The sequence below is a fragment of the Sciurus carolinensis genome, unplaced genomic scaffold (assembly GCF_902686445.1).
Source record: "Sciurus carolinensis unplaced genomic scaffold, mSciCar1.2, whole genome shotgun sequence".
In the NCBI taxonomy this organism is placed as follows: Eukaryota; Metazoa; Chordata; class Mammalia; order Rodentia; family Sciuridae; genus Sciurus; species Sciurus carolinensis.
The window spans coordinates 21,754-38,888 of NW_025920332.1; the positions used below are offsets into that span (position 1 = coordinate 21,754).

At 40.1% G+C, this 17,135-nt stretch overlaps 1 long non-coding RNA gene across 1 annotated transcript; it reads right to left on the reverse strand.

Moving 5' to 3' along the window:
• Nucleotides 1-2,368: 2,368 nt before the first annotated feature.
• On the reverse strand, nt 2,369-4,837 carry LOC124975610 (uncharacterized). Its single transcript, XR_007106908.1, has 3 exons — nt 4,778-4,837; nt 3,813-4,043; nt 2,369-2,881 (listed from the first exon to the last, which is right to left on the reverse strand). It is a non-coding gene; the product is annotated as an uncharacterized LOC124975610 (long non-coding RNA).
• Between the last annotated feature and the right edge of the window lie 12,298 nt (nt 4,838-17,135).

The window sequence follows — 17,135 nt, forward strand, 5'->3', positions numbered from 1 at the left end:
TATCAAATGCTTTTTCTGCATCTATCAAAATAATCATGTAATTCTTGACTTTATTTCTATTGATATGGTAAATTACATTTATTGATTTCTGGATGTTGAACCAAACTTGCATCCCTGGGATAAAACCCACTTGATCGTGGTGCACTATCTTTTTAATACATTTTTGTATGTGATTTGCTAAGATTTTGTTAAGAATTTTTGCATCTATGTTCATTGAGGATATTGGTCTGAAATTTTCTTTCCTGTATTTATCTCTGTCTGGCTTAGGTATCAGGGTGATATTGGCTACAAAGAATGAGTTTGGAAGGGTTCCCTTCTCTTCTATTTCATGAAATACTTTGAGAAGTATTGGAATGAACTCTTCTTTAAAGGTTTTGTAGAACTCAACTGAGAACCCATCTGGTCTGGGACTTTTCTTTGTTGGTAGGCTTTTGATGACTTCTTCTATTTCATTAACTGAAGTTGATCTATTTAAATTTTGTGTGTCCTCTTCGTTCAGTTTAGGTAATTCATATGTCTCTAGAAACCTGTTGATGTCTTTGAGATTTTCTATTTTTTTGGAGTATATATTTTCAATTATCTTCTAATTATGTTTTGTATTTCAATTGTGTCTGTTGTGATATTTCCTTGTCATTTCAAATTTTAATAATTTGAGTTTTCTCTCTTTTTCTCTTTGTTAGTGTGGCTGTTTGTTGTTGTACTGAGGCCAAAGAGATTTTTGTAGGTCATGGTGGCTATGAAGATCATTGAGGACACTTAAACCATAAGGCTTTAGAAGTCATAGAGACTACTAAGGAAGTACAGATTACCTTGATCATAAAGTCAACAAAGGTCAAACTCTGCAGGTATATTTTCTCAGGAAATAGAGGATATACAAGTCATAGTCTAAGCTGGATAAAGAATCTGCTAAATTGATAAATCCTATTCAGGATGTAGAGATTATATATATCAAAGAGGAAAATAAATCTTGGAATGTATCCAATTCATAGGGGTTACTGTGACCATAGATGCTACACATGTCATTTAGGCTATTTCAGTCATGAAGGCATAACAGGTCATAGTGTGAAAGCCATAAAGGATACTCAAACTCATGTAGAAAAGGTTCCATGAGGGCATCTCAGTTGTTGGCAAGATCACATTTAACACAGACTCAAGAGTGTAATTATAAAAAAGTCCTTCGAAATATTACCATGGAGACAATGCTTACACAGTGCACCATTGATACCATGCTCAGATATTCCTGACACTCAGAGACTGGCATAGATTTGATCCCAAAAGACTTTACTTGAGAGTGTTGCACAACTTAGTGTCAATGTTGAGGTACTTGTTATGCAGGAATATAAGATGCTGGAGTTAGGCCATCATGGATTCTTCTCTTTGATTTCTGTGGGAGACCTTGAAGACCAGGCAAAGTGATGCAGGGTCAAAGACTACTGGCTATCTCTGACAGGGTGATACATGAAAATATGAGAAGAATTCTGAAGGTGAGGTGGAGACTCCAAAGATTAAGACATGCCAGTGTTAATCTGCTTTATGAAAGCTATAAAAATTGAGCACAAAATATCTGCTTATGAAAGCTATAAAAATTGAACAGAAACATGGAAAGAAAGGCCATGTGTACTGAAATAAGGAAGACTACAGAAGAGGAACAACACAATCTTTCTGGAGAATATAACAATTACCTGTGTACCAGATCCAGGATATAAGTAAATAAAAAATTGTGTACCCAATAGGAATTTATTCTTGTTTATTCCCTTCCTTTTGTTGCATATCTATGTCTCCCTTGTGCAGTTTAAAGGTTTACTCTATGTCATTATATATTGAGAATATACAACTTGCTTTTGAAATTATGTAGTCTCAGGTTGATGGTCTGTATTGAGTTTGTGGGGACCTTGGACATGAATTTTTGCATAAGGCTGGAAATATTAATACTTTGGGGATACTTGTAAATTTATTAAATATGTATTACAATGTAAGATTGGCAAACACTTCGGGAGTTCAAGGATGAAATGTTAAATTTAGATATTAGGTGTTCCAAAGGCACACATGTGTGATTATGTGAGAATGACCTGAGGAGAAATGATTAGATTATAATAGTTACAATCTAATTGGTGGAATAAACCATTGATGTATTAACATTCTGTTGAATTTCTGGAAGGTAGTGTGTGGTTGGAGGAGTGGGTCACTAGGGATATTAAAAATATGCATAACATAGAGGCTACAGAATACATGGAGAACACTTAGTTCTGGAGACTCTTCATGGCATAGATCCTGGGTATTGCACTGACTGCAACCGTGGAGGCAGAGCCAGTTGCCCTATCCAAGTACAACTTCAACAGATGATGGAAAAACGGTCTCAGGCTCTGTGTGAAGATCTGAGAAGAGCTTTATTTGGGAGAGGTGGAGAACTTATCATATAGGAGGCTGCTTCTGTTTTTATGGTGTATTACACTGTCTTTTATATGCTTGTAATTAAGCAAGTCATACACATTAAAGGTCAAGCCTTGTGTAAGCAGTTACTAGCCTATTTGACAGACTATAGCTTGCAAATGAAAAAAATGTACCCTAGTTCAACAAACCACAAAGGAAAATCTGTTCACTTAACAGAAAGGAGAACCATGTGAGAGACCATAGAAAAACTCTTACAGAACAAAGAAATAGATTCTGTTCACAAAGCATGGGAGAAGAGAATGGGACCCTCTTCCCTGAGGTTCCTGAAGCGTGCATACTATGTAGGTCTCCTTCCAGAGGACAGGGCAGAGCTCTAGTCCTTGAAGATCCTGTTTGGTTTCTCCATCTCCCAACAGCATGACATATATGCATCTTTCCAAGGGACGGGGCTGACATTTCTCCTCTTCTTATACTCCATATCTTGGATGATCTGTTTAAATTACAAATTTTTTCTTTGAACTTTGAAACTTAGAAAAAACATTAACAGATAATACTTTTCAAAGAATACAAACTTCTAACAGGAATAATATAAACATGACCAGTTTTAACAGTATTTTAACAGGAAACAAAGTTTGAAACTTATTCATTAACAATACACTTAAAAAATGAATCAAGAACAGAAGGGGCTATACATAATTGATAGGAACTCAAACATCACAATTAGTTTCTAATATTTCCTTAAGGATGGCAATTTTCTCAATCATTAAGTCCAATAGGTTCCATTTAGGATGATGATTTTCTTAGTCAATAAGTCCAATAATTCCATTTGTTTTTGTTTGACCAAAAGAGCAATTTGATTCCATTGTAAGCTTTCATTTGTTTGTAGAAAAGCTTGTGTGTGTTTGGGTATTCCTCAGAGGGAGAATTTCAGTAAAACAGCTCACCCTTGGGACATTTACTAGAAAATCTTATATCCCTTCACTGGTTCCCTGTCCTAGAGCCATCAAAACTTATTTGCTTGTGTAATGGTAGTTGACCACAGTATCCTTAACATAATCAATCAAAATGACCACTTAATGTCACCCTGGACCCCAATATTTTATGGGACTTATACAACTTCTGTGAGTGAGAAGGCAAGTGGAAAGAGTTTTTTTATATTCAAGCTTTTTTCTTTCTTGTGCACTAAACCTTATCTTTGCTCTTCCAGCAAATTTGAAAACTTTCTTTTGGCTTATCCCTCCCCTCCTAATCCCCTCCACCTCCTCTTCTGACTTTGACCTGGTGATGAACCACCCCTATACCAATACCCTGTGACACAGGCCTTTCCAGTCCCTGCTTCTGTATCTCTTTTGACTTGTTCTGTTTCTGCTTCTGCTTCCCTTCACAGCCCACCCAGTCCTCCCACCAGGATGTCAACTCACATGTTCTAGCCCCTTATGTGAGGTGGCCAATGCAGGGGCAGTGTTCAGAGTTTATGTTACTGTCTTACTCTCTGATGTTTCCAAGTCACAGAAGCAGCTAGGTTTCTTCACCTCCAACTCTGCAAACATCATTATGAAATTTCAGTATCTTTTCCAGTCTTATGAACTTATCTGCCATGACATTTACATAATCATGTCCAACACCTTGGTTCCTGAGGAATGCAGGAGAGTCTGGGAACAGGCACAAAATTATGCAGTGAGGTTCACCAATTGGCACCACTCATCCCATTGGGGCTGAAACAGTTTGAGAGAGGGAGACCCAGTGAGACTATAACAAGGGGACAATGTATCAGCAGCAAGGTGATTTCCAAACCTGAATCTTTGCAGGTCTCTGAAAGGCCATCATTAAACCCATTAATTATGATAAACTTCAGGAAGTAATACAAGACAAAACAGAAAACCCATCCCCCTTTCTGAGTCACCTCAGAGAGGCCATGCTCAAATATACTAATCAGGAACCTGAAACTCTGGAGGGACAACAACTACTCATGATTTGTTATTTTTCTGAAAGTTACTTGGATGTAAAAGCCAAATTGAGGTGGTTGGACAGGGGACCCATCACCCTCCTGGGAAGAGACATCTGAGCCAAATTGGCTGACTCTATTTCCTTCTCATGCACCATGTGCCTCCAAGATTCATCTGTTATTCCTCTCCTCATGATTTTGTGTGAATGCACAATTCAACCTGAGTCTTCATATTCCCTTCCTCCCTCCCTTGAAGACCCCAAAGTCTGGACACCCACACTCTCTCTGTAGCCACATGCTCACCTGCACTCATTTGCCTCAAGGACCCAACATCCTTTCCAGCCCAGTACTAATATCCCCTTCCCCATGGGAGCCTCTTTGGACTTCAACCAGTCATCCAGGATTTTAATCAGAAAGGCTTTCTGAACCCCACCAACTCACCTTATTATGATTGCCCACCACTCACGGGGACAATAACAATGCATATGCTCTTCTTCATCACAGGAACCAAAAAGGGCTTTATTCCACAAGTCTCAGACTTATATTGAGAAGATCAGCCCATCAGAGAGTAGACTACCAGGAAAGTCAGCCTATCAAACAACAGTCTCCAGGCAGATACCAGGATCACCTCATGTACAACAGCCAACCAGAGTTACTTCCTAAAACTTGTTTATGAGTGCAGCTATGTCTGGCAAGCTGCCAGGCGCCATCTTAGAGATCAGGCCAGGGTGCGGCTCTGGGGCCCTCAGAGCCCGCCCCTGACATCTCCCCCTTATTCTTTAAATAAAGAAAAGATGACTTGGGACCATGTCTGTCTTAGGTTGTCCATGGCAAATTACATCCTTACCTGTCATTGGAATTCTGACCTCCAGGCGTCAGAACCCTGTCTTAGGTTGGTATGCATTTCCACGGATCTTACCTGTCTTTGACTACTGGTCCAGCATGCTTAGCCATACGTGGGGGGATGTGCCTGTCTCAATGGCTGACAAAGTCTGTACTATAGCCTGTTGATGACATCGGGCATCTTGGCGAGCTCTGATTTGGCTGCGTATAATATAGGCTATCCCTAAGCAGATAATAATCAGAACAGCTACTGTTCCAGCCCACTGATTTGTCAATCCCAGTGCTTTAGATAACAAAGAGAACATCTTGGATACTGATGCAACTTGAACCCTGGTGGCATTGACTCTGAGTATTTCAAGCTCATAGCTGACTGGTTAAATTATCAAACGTAGATGACCAATTACCAGTAAGGAAGATAGAGAGAAATTTAGATAACATAACCACAGAGCTAAGGTTATTATAAGCAATAGGGGTGACACACACTGCTCTTAAAGGATAAACACATCCCAATCCCCAAAGTTCTGGCAAGATATCCACTTGTTCTTGTAGTAAGCCCACTCTTTGATTTACAAGGAGTATGCCTGCTGTTAGATGTTGGTTTAGGGTCTCTTTAGTCTGTAAGTCTGCAGGTGTATTTTCAGCCAAGTGATTGTTGTTTCTGTCTGTGTGGTTGTGTCAATGCTGCTGCTGTGGTTGCGGCTGCCCCTGCAGAGACTGCTACCATGGTGACCACGGCCGCTGTGATGCCAACACTGGCAATTCCGCATCTGTAACAGAGACTGGGACTGGTAGGAAGGTAGGAACACACATTAAGACTGCCAGCGGGAACCTAGAAGCATTCCAACATTGAGAGAGATAGCATAAATCTGAAGTACAATTGAGAGAAGCAGTTGTTTCATTAGCTCAGAAACATAAAAGGGGGAAACACACAAACTGGGGTAGGTGGAAAGGTACATAATTGAACTGTTCCTCCTAAGAGACTAAAAAGAGGTTGTAAGTTAGTTCAAGGGGGAAAAGGCTACTTGTTGGTAGCATTGCCACTGGTCGAATTAGTCGCTCAGGAACCCAGATAGGCAATGTTTTATCCTGTGGAAACACACAAACTGAGCTGCAGCTCCAGTAAAGCACCGGGTCCGGGCCGTTCCATTGTCCTGTAAGAACATCCTTCCATTTTACCATCGCTCTATCATGTTGTTTATGATTCCCATGTCTCTCCGCCGCACAGCGACCCTCATTATCCAGAGTTAAAATTTTTTTAAATAAAGAGGTAAAGAGAAAGTTTATCTTTAAGGGACCTGAAGGTCTCCCCTATTCCCCCTTTTTGTTTATTTACAGACTTTCTTAGCACTTATTTAGACCCTCATGTATTTTATCATATAAGCACTTTCTTACCCAGAAACATTTTGTTTTTCACTAGATATATTTCCATATCTAGAACCTTTTATTTATTTATTTTTTTCCTATCTGTTGACCTCTTTGTTCACATTCTGAAACAACTCTTATGAAATTTCTGAATTTAGATAAATTACTCTATTTTAACAAGATTAAATATTTTGTTATTTATAGTACTGTAATTGAAACACAGTTGAAACTTTTGGGACCCTTTGTATATAGAATTGCACTTGTTAGGACATAACTCTTAGTAACCTAGTTTTTAGTTTAGTGATGACACAAAACAATTTTCTGTACAAACACATTTGAGTAATCCCATGCATGTCAATTCTAATTCACTTATTTTCTTAAAAAAATCCAAGATATTCTACAAGTGTCCTGAAAAGTATTTGCCAGCTTTTTCTTGTTGGAGGAAAGTCCTAGAAAAATTGATGTTAGACATTTTATAAACATCAACATTATATTAGTTTGACCACCTAGAGACTTGCAAGTTATTTTCAAGACATTTTACTTCTATTAGTTTACCCAAGTTAAATCGAACCTTTTTAAATCATGTGAATTAAAAATATTTGGATCCATTTTTAAATTTTAATTTTAGGAGCACTCAGTTTTGATACAGACAAAACATGACATTGGACAGCACGACATACACATAACACAAAATCAAAGGCCTTGAAACTTTATAGGTGAATCTCCATTGCAATATAACAGATGTTCAAAAACTCTAGTTGAATAAAAAAAATAGAACTGATCAAAAAAGTCATGAGCTCAAAAAAAATGTAGAATTCAAAAAAAACAAGAGTCCTGGAAAAATGAAGCGGCCGTTAAGTACTTTAGTAAAGCACCATAAAATTTACTTTTGCTGGAGTTCAGGTAAGACATTTTGCTCTTTTTTTTTTTTTTGGGGGGGGGGTTTGAGAAGGTCTCCTACTGAGCCTTCAGGCTTTCTCTACATTTCAATGTAAGCCTTGACTGGGATTTGGATCTGAAAGGGGAGAAAATGTTCCAGCAGAAACTTGATGCCTAGGGCATTTTAACCGTTAATCCTGGTTAGTAATCAATTCAGGTTTGGACACAGAAAATTGTGAAACAATTATCTCCCAATATTTGTGGGGACTGGGACTACTATATTATACTCCTTACTAGGACATGCCACTGATGGTTGGGCTGGTTTGTTTACTATGTGGCAAGTTTCTGGAAGGAGATGCAACGGGAGGAGCCGGCGGTTCTTTAGGCGGCGGCTCTTTGGCGGCTCTTGGAGCCCCCTTTGGGAGGTCCTGGAGAGAAGCAGGCCTTAAGGGCAGATAATGTAGGGCAGACTCCTAATGGGGGACCCTCCCCTAAACTGATTTCCCTTTTCCTAACAAGTTGTTCCTCACACCCAGCTTCATTTTCCTTGTCTGTCTCTGATCTTATTGACGCCCTTTCTGATGCTTTAGACCTTTCCTCTTTTATTTCCTCCAAAACCTCTTCCCCTGGTTTTATGGCCTTTCTGCATTTGGTTCGGGCTGTTTTAGTTTCAAGAGGAATTCCATGGCCTGGAGCAAATCCTTTAATGGACCTTCCATGTGCATTCGTGACATTTCAGTGCCCATATTTCTCTATTAAACTAACAAAGCAAAGCACTTTAACTAGCAAAACAAAAGCGAAAGCACTTACAAACAATCTCCATCGCTTATCCCACGAACTTTAACTCCGTCGCTTATCCCGCGAACTTTAACTCGTGGCTTTTCCCGTGAACTTTAACTTGTCGCTTTTCCCACGAACTTTAACTCGTCGCTTTTCCCGTGAACTTTAACTTGTTGCTTTTCCCGCAAACTTTAACTCGTTGCTTATCCCGCGAACTTTAACTTGTCGCTTTTCCCACGAACTTTAACCTGGCCAGACTGTACTTTACTTTCCCTGTATTTACCTGATCAGTTTCTTTTTTATAACTCAAGTTCCTGGGTTTTGGCATCACTTATGATCGCCCACCGCCCGCGGGGACAATCACAACACTTGCGCTCTTCTTCATCACAGGAACCAAAAAGGGCTTTATTCCACAAGTCTCAGACTTATATTGAGAAGATCAGCCCATCAGAGAGTAGACTACCAGGAAAGTCAGCCTATCAAACAACAGTCTCCAGGCAGATACCAGGATCACCTCATGTACAACAGCCAACCAGAGTTACTTCTTAAAACTTGTTTATGAGTGCAGCTATGTCTGGCAAGCTGCCAGGCACCATCTTAGAGATCAGGCCAGGGTGCGGCTCTGGGGCCCTCAGAGCCCGCCTCTGACACCTTATAACACTCCCATCCTGGTGTTATAAAGCTTAATGTATTCTACCATTTGGTGCAAGAACTCTACATCATCAACTCAGCAGTTGTTCCCATTTTCCCCATTGTGCCCAATCCCTACACCTTGTTTTCCTCTATTTCCTCCTCCACCACATACTCCTCTGTACTGGATATTCACTGTCCCTCTTAATGCTGACCTGCAGGATCTCTTTGCCTTCACCTGGACTGACACTCTTATTCAAGATTTCTCTCAGCTGACCTGAATATTTCTCACATGGGATTTTGGGATAGCCCTCACTTCTTTGCTCAAACCCTGTCTCATGGTCTTGCCTGTCTCACTTTCATTTCCTCCTCTCTCTTACTGTATGTTGATGATCCTCTCTCAAGGACTCCCAAGGGGACACTCTTAAGATTCTAAATTTCCCAGTTGACAGAGGAAATTGGTTCTCTCCCACAAAGGTACTGCTTTCTCAACCTCAGGTTATTTACTTAGGAGTCAGCCTCTCACCTAGATTTAAGGCCATCACTGTAGAGAGAAAAGCATTGTGGCACAACATGCTCACTCCATCTACCAAGGAAGAAATTATTTCCTCACTAGGGCTAACAGGATATTTACAATACTGGATTTCCAATTTTTCCATTCTGGAATCCCCCTTTTATGAGGCTTCAAATGGTGGTCCCAGAGAAACTCTCCTCAATGCAGTGAAAGCCCCTTTCGAGATCCTAAGGAAAGCCCTTCTTCAAGCCCCAGCCCTAAACTCCCTGACATCACCAGACCCTTCTACCTATTTGTCTCTGAGAAAAGTGAGTTTGCTCTTTGGGTCTTAGGGCACATGTTCAGTTCCACATTTGGCCCAGTGGCATACCTATCAAAAAGACAAGACCCCATTTTAAAAGTGTGAGCACCATGTCTTTGGGTATTGGCTGCAACATTTGTCTTAACTCAGGAATCAAAAAAATCCTTTTGGGGTTCCAAATAATGTGCTCTCACTTCATCATCTGTTCAAGTTTCTTATTTATAATGGTGTGCAAATTCTACTGCCCTGTCAGGTATTAGAATTGCAAACTTCTTTTTACTGAGGACTCTTCCATTTAAGTTAAGACATGCCATCCTTTAAATCTAGATACCCTCTTACCCCTACCTTCCAAAATACATGCTTCAGAAACCCATATATGCATTGAAATTCTGATTTCCCACCATAAAGAATGATAAAATTATGGCATTTGCAGGCAAATGGATGAAATTGGACAATATCATGCTAAGTGAGATAAGCCAATCTCAAAAAACTAAAGGACAAATAATCTTGCTGATAAGTGGATGATGACATATAATGGGGGGTGGGAGGGGTTAGTGTTAGGGTTAGGGTTAGGTTTAGGGTTAGGGTTAAGGAGGGTGGCAATAATGGAGGAAGGAAGAACTATATAGAGGGAAAAGAGGGGTGGAGGGAAGGAAAAAATAACAGAATGAATCAAAAAACATTACCTTATGTAAATTTATGATTACACAAATGGTATGCCTTGACTCCATGTACAAACAGAGAAACAACATGTATCCCATTTGTTTACAATTAAAAAAAGAGTTATTTCCCTGCCCCTCCAGTGCTCAGAATATGACCTTACACAAACCTACATTCATCTGTTTCACTGATGTGAACTCTTCTCTACCTGAAGGGATCTGATGGACTGCATATGCCATTGCCTCCCTCAAAAAGGTTATAGAGTCAGGACCACTACCTAATCACACCACAAACCAACAGGCAAAATTAATCACCCTCACTTGTGAATTCACCCTAGCAAAAGGAGAATCCTTCACAATCTACACTGAATCCAAATATGCTTTTCACATAATCCTTTTCCATGCAGCTATTTGGAAACAGAGGGGCCTTCTTACCACAAAAGGGAACTCCATCACCAACTCTAGCTACAACATAAACCTCCTCAAGTCTCTTCACCTCTCAGCAGCTATAGGCCTTGTACATTGCTGTGCCCATCAGACACACCCATCATTCATCTCTTCAGGTCACAATAAGGCAGATAAGAAGGTTAGAAGAGCAACTCTATTATCAACATCAGCCCGCATCATGCCTCCCCATGGTCCCTCACCTCCAATGCCATCAAACAATGAAATACTTTCCTACCTCCACCATCACTTCCACCCCAAACTTTCTTCTCTCACAATTTTCTTAATTCATTTGCAGTTATCCTCCTTTGACATCTCATTTCTGAACCAATTCTACATTCATCAGACCCCCTACTTTTCTGACTCATCAGGCCTGTGATGCCATTCCAGGGTTACACTGGCAAGTTGATTTCACTCACATGCACACCTTATGCTCCGAAAATCGAAGTGCTTTCTGGTCATGGTATGGTGTGAAGCCAACTCTACTTCCAACAAAAGTGCACTAACTGTCTCTACATTCATCCTTCATAAAATCATTCCTCCCTTTGGAGTGCCTACTTCATTCTAGTCAGGTAATGGGCCTGAATTTATATTCCAAGTTTTCCAAAAACTTGACAAGGCTGTTGGAGTCCATTGGCATTTCCACATTCCCTTTTACCCAAAGTGATTGGGTAAAGTAGGATGAACAAACTGAACTATTAAAAATGTCTTAACCAAACTTTCTTGAGTACTTCACCTTGACTGGGGTAAACTCTGGCCTGTTCCTCTTCTGCATCTTCACTCGCTCCCAAAGAAACCTGCTGATATCTACCCATTCTGAGCTGATGTATGATCATCCCTTCCTTCCGCCTGGTATAATGCCTCTTCATTCCTCTCCTAAACTACACTTAGTCATTGCTATGGGGTTATGCTGACTACTCATTGCCTAGACCCCTGTCTGGACCCTGGCTCACCTCTTCAAGGAGGAGACTCAGTTCATATCTTTCCTCCTCAGAAGACTACAGACCCTCTATCTCCCAAGTAGCAGGGACCCCATAAATTGATCCTGGCTATGCCAATGACCATCAAGGTATGAGGTTTACTAGGATGGTTACATATTTCTTGGGTTAAGCTTTATTCTTAATCCACAAACTCCTCTCCAGCTTCTAACCCTCAGACTTCTTCCAACCAATAATCAGCCACCCCAGTGGTACCTCTTCACCTCAGGCTTAAGGCCATCAAGTCCTCCACCCTTCTCCATTCCAGAGACCAAGGACCAGAACACTGAGGCACCAGACAACCATAACCAGCCATTAGGACTGGACTTCCAGCTACATAATTGTCTCCCTTATGCTCCCCAAAAGGGGATCATCTTATAAAAACAAAAAATGGGGGAATGAATAGACAATGGGTTAAAAAGACTGCATTCATTTCTCCCCTGCTACTTTGCTGCTGCCAATATTCTGCCTCCCCTACATCATTTTAAAACCTAGATTGCTAGCCCACAAACTTCATGATTAGTCATTGATCCAATCCTTAGCCCAAAAACTTTCTAGTCAGTCATAGATACAGATTGGTAGTAGCCTGTAAAACTTCCACTTCTTAAGAATAGCTCCCCACCATTTTCCCTCTCTCTTTCTCCCGCTGTGGGCAGACACTCTGCCTGTCCGCTTAATAAAATCTCTTGTGTTAGTTTCCATGTCTGGAGTGGTTTTCTGGGTGTTTTCAGGTTTCTTTGCCTCATCTTCTTTACAGCCTCTTCATCTTCCTTGACCTCTGAGGAACCTCAGATTATACTCCCTTCATTCCTAACACTGGACACTTCATCTTGATCATCTCTTTTTTTTTTTCTGTCTTGCCTCCAACATTCTTGGTCATTTTTCCTGTTTGATTGGATGACTATTTGCTTCAGATTGACACTGAGAGCTGTTCTGGGATCCAGGTTTATCATGACTGTTGTTTTATATCCTCTAAAGGCAGTGGTGGTGCCCATTTGTGTTTATTAGTTCTCTTTCATTGACTGATGAACTTGTTCTCATCCTCACTGACTTTTCAATAAGACAGTCTAATTTTATGTCCTGATTTTCTTTGCTTTCACAGTTACTCCTCTTTTCAACCTTCTCTTCTATTCCTTTTCTAATTTGTGGCTTCATTTTTTGGCAAACAACACTCTGAAATTGTGAAAATATTGTTTTTCAGTGTTCACTATGTCTCCTGATGCTGGGCAGTTTGCCATATTGCTGAAATCACTGGCCCTATTGGGTTTTCTTGTCTTGAGTTTTTCTGCTTTTTTAACTTTGGGGGAACTGAACTCTACCTTCAGGGTCTCTGGCATAAGTGGTTGCAGCCCAGTTGCAGCAGGACATGCATGCTGGTAAGGTTTTTTGGTCCAGGGGCTCTCCTTGGTTGGGGGATGACTTCTTCCCCAGGTGGCCCATGATCAACAGCTCCTAGTCATTCTTGGCCAGAGACTCCCTATCAAAGGGGCTACCAGAGCCCATGTGTCTTGTGTGCCAACTGCAGTGCCAGCAGCTGCATGGGCATAGCCACCTGTCAAATGCTGTGGTTCATTACCAGTCCCAGTGATGACTCTCCCTGCATGCTTAAGCCACCCCACCTACTTGCCCTCCTTCTCCAGTGTGGAGCTGCTACTCTGCTGACTGGCTTAACATGGTCATCAGTGATATTTGCTCCACTACCACTGCCACTGACACCACAGGCTGGTCCTCCTGAAAGCTAGCAGTGGACACAGGGTCATGAGCACATATCATCTGCTGGTTCTTGCCTCCCCGGCTGGGGACCACCCAGGGCCAGGTTCTCATCTACAAGTCTCTGCACCAAGGTGCCAGCTGGCTCCAGGCTGGGACCTTGACCTTGAAAATCCAGTTGTGACTGCTGCCAAGGCCATGCAGTACAGGTGTGCTTCCCTGCCTACATTGAACACAGCACAAACTGCTAGGCCCCAGGTCTTCCCAGAAACATTTTCTTTTCCTTTCTACTAAATATATTTACATACCTGGAACAATCAATATATTTTCCTCTCTGTTGGCCTCTTTTTTGTTCACATTCTGAAAATAAAAACTTATAAAATTTATGAATTCAAATTAATTACTCAAATTTAATAAGATGAAATACTTTATGTTATTTAAAGGACTCTAATTGAAGCACAGTTGAAATTTTTGGACCCCTTGTACATAGAGGAAATACATGTCATTTAGGCTATTTTAGCCATAAAGGTGAAAAAAGTCAAAGTGTGCATATCATAAAGAATATTTGGTCCATGTTGAAAAGGTGGCATGAGGGTATCTCATGAATTGTCAAGATCACACTTAACTCACACTCAAGAGTTCTAATGTAAAAATTTCTTTGAAGGGACACCATGGAGACCCAGCTTATGAGGGGACTGTGGATGTTTTTACACCATGCTGGGCCATTCACAGCATTCATAAGTTGGTACAAGTTGTAGCAACTTGACATCAACATTGCTGTTCTGATACTGCATGAATGTAATATAATGGAGTTAGAGGGTCATGGAGGCTTCCATTGAGGTCTCAATGGGGAACCTGGGAGACCAGTCAAAGTGATTCAGGGTCAAACACTCTGCTGGACGCTTCTGAGAGCGTGATAAATAAAGATTTGAAAAGAAAGAGAATCTTAGGTGAGGACTCCCAAGATTAAAAAATATTCATCATATAAAACATATCTTTAGGAAAGCTGTAAAAATTGAACAGGAACCATGGCAGGAGAGAGACCTTGTGGGTTGCAACCCAGAAAACTATGGTGTAGAAGCTGCACAGTTCTTTGGAGAGAATAACACAATGTCATGTGTCCCAGATCCTGGATGTGGAATTATGGTCTTATTTCTCCAGCTGGATTTTAGTCCTTTTGGGGTGAGATACCAGGGATTGAACTCAGGGGCACTCAATCACTAAGCCACATGTGCAGCACCATATTGTATTATTTAGAGACAGGGTCTTGCTGAGATGGTTAGCAAGTCACCACTGCTGAGACTGGCTTTGAATTCACAATCCTCCTGCCTCTGCCCACTCAGCCTCTGAAATTACAGGCATTCACCACTGTGCCCAGGTTTTAGTCTTATTTTGGTCCCATCCCTTCCTTAGTTTTGTTTTAGTCTCTTTCTTTCTTTATATATTGATGTATCTCCCTTGTTGAATGTAGATGTTTACCCTGTGTCATTATGTACTGGACATTTGTAAGTGACTTTTGGTTTTTACTGCAATGCATGCTGAGAGTACACCTGTACCTCAGGAAACTTTGAACTTGCATGCTGGAAATTTTAAGAATATGCAGACTCCTGGAAATGAACTAGAAGTACTTTGTAATGTGAGATAGGTATAAACTTGTTGGAGGGAAAGAGGGGAAAGTTATGGTCTAGGTATATGAGGTGCCCCAAAATCTCACATGTGTGAGGATATAATGATCTGTGGTAAAATGATTTGATTATGATAGTTGAAATCTGAGTGATAGCATAATGCCTTGATGGATTTACCCTGTGTTAACTGTAAGAAACTGTGATGTGGCTGAAGAGAGTGGGTCACTGGGGATTTGAAGAACATGAATACATAGAGGCTACATAGTGACTAGAGAATAATTTCTCCTAAATACTACACAGGCCATAGAGTGTATGGTATTAATAGGAAGTACTCAGGTAATTAAGACTACTCAGGCATTAAGTTTATGCAATTCATAGAGAAGCACAAGCCACTGAGACTAAGTGGTCCATATCAGATATGCAGGTCATGGTAGTTACAGAGTTGATAAAAGCTAAGAGGTCATGGAGGCTTCACTGGCCCTGGTGTCAATATAGGACAGTTAAACTACTCATTCCATAAAAAACTATGAGATTCATAGTGATGAAGTAGTTCATAGAGGATACTTTTATTGAAACTGTGCAAATTATTGAAAATACACAGGAAATAGATTCTATGAATGTCAGAGGGACCACACAGAAAATAGAGGTCATGCAGGTCACTGAGTGTATATAGGCAATAGAGAACACTCAGGTATAGATATTACATAGATAACAGGGGCTACTAAAGGTCATGGAGGCTACAGAGTTAATATAGTCAACTCAAACCTTAGAGATTAAGCAGTTCACATGGTTTACTATAATCCTTTAGACTACTCAGGTCATAGAGACTATTTAGTTTAGAAATATTCTGCAGGAAATACAAGTATGTAAATCACAGAGAATACTCAGATTATAGAAGTTATAATACAATTGAAGATAGAAAAGTTAAAGAGGTTATTCTGTCCATAATTTTTACATAGATCAGAGTTTTCTGAGACCATAGAGGATATAGAGGTCATAAAGTTTATGCAAGTCATAAAGAATACTCAGTTCATCAATGCTATTCAGGACACAGAGGATACATGGGCAATAGAGGCTATTTATCCACTTGTGTTCCACAAGTTTTATAGGCTGCTGAGGCAACTGACTCTAACAGGTTATAGAAGTAACAGTTTGTAGATGGTGCACACTTAAGAGGTTACACAGATCATAGAAGGTATGCAGATAGAAGAGGGTTCAGAACACAAATACTTTAAAAGTCATAGGGGCTACTCAGGTCACAGAGGGAAAAAAAAGTCATGAAGAATACTGATATCATAATTTTTACTCATGCCATGGAAGCTACAACAGTTACAGGAAAGTAACACCATTTACTTTAGAAGACCATAAGACTATGCAGCTCTTTGACACTCATAGAGGCTATGCATGTCATAGAGACTATTAAGAACTAGATGCTAAGTGGGTCCTTGAGGATACTCACCATAGATTCTGTTTAAATTTTTGTACTTATTTATTTTAGTTTTGCATGGCAGTAGAATGTATTTTGACATATAATACATATGTGGAATTTAACTTCCCTTTTTTATAGTTTTATAATATATGGAGTTACACTGGTCAAGTATTCCTATATGAACAGAATTAAATTATTTCTGACTTATTCTACTGTGTGCCCCAATTCCATCCCTTTCCCCTGCCCTTCACTACCTCCTGTCCAATATGCAAAAACTTCACTCCTCCCTCTGTCCCTAATTTTTTTCTCCTTTATGGGTAATTTTCATTGTGTAAATGTATCACATTTTCTTTATTTATCTGCTGAAAGCCACTTATGTTGGTTCCATAGCTTTGTAAACATTGATGTGGCCATGTCACTATGAATACTGATTTAAGTCCTTTGGGTCAAACAGAGCTTCGATGATATTTCCAGAGGAATCACCACACTGAAGAGTGTTTACACAAATTTGCAGTCCCAACAGCAACATGTGTACCATTTCCCAAAATCATTGACACTTATTTTTATGTATATTTTTTATAATTGCCATTCTGATTCAAATGAGTTGGAATCTCAGTGTATTATTAATTTTTATTTCTCTAATTGC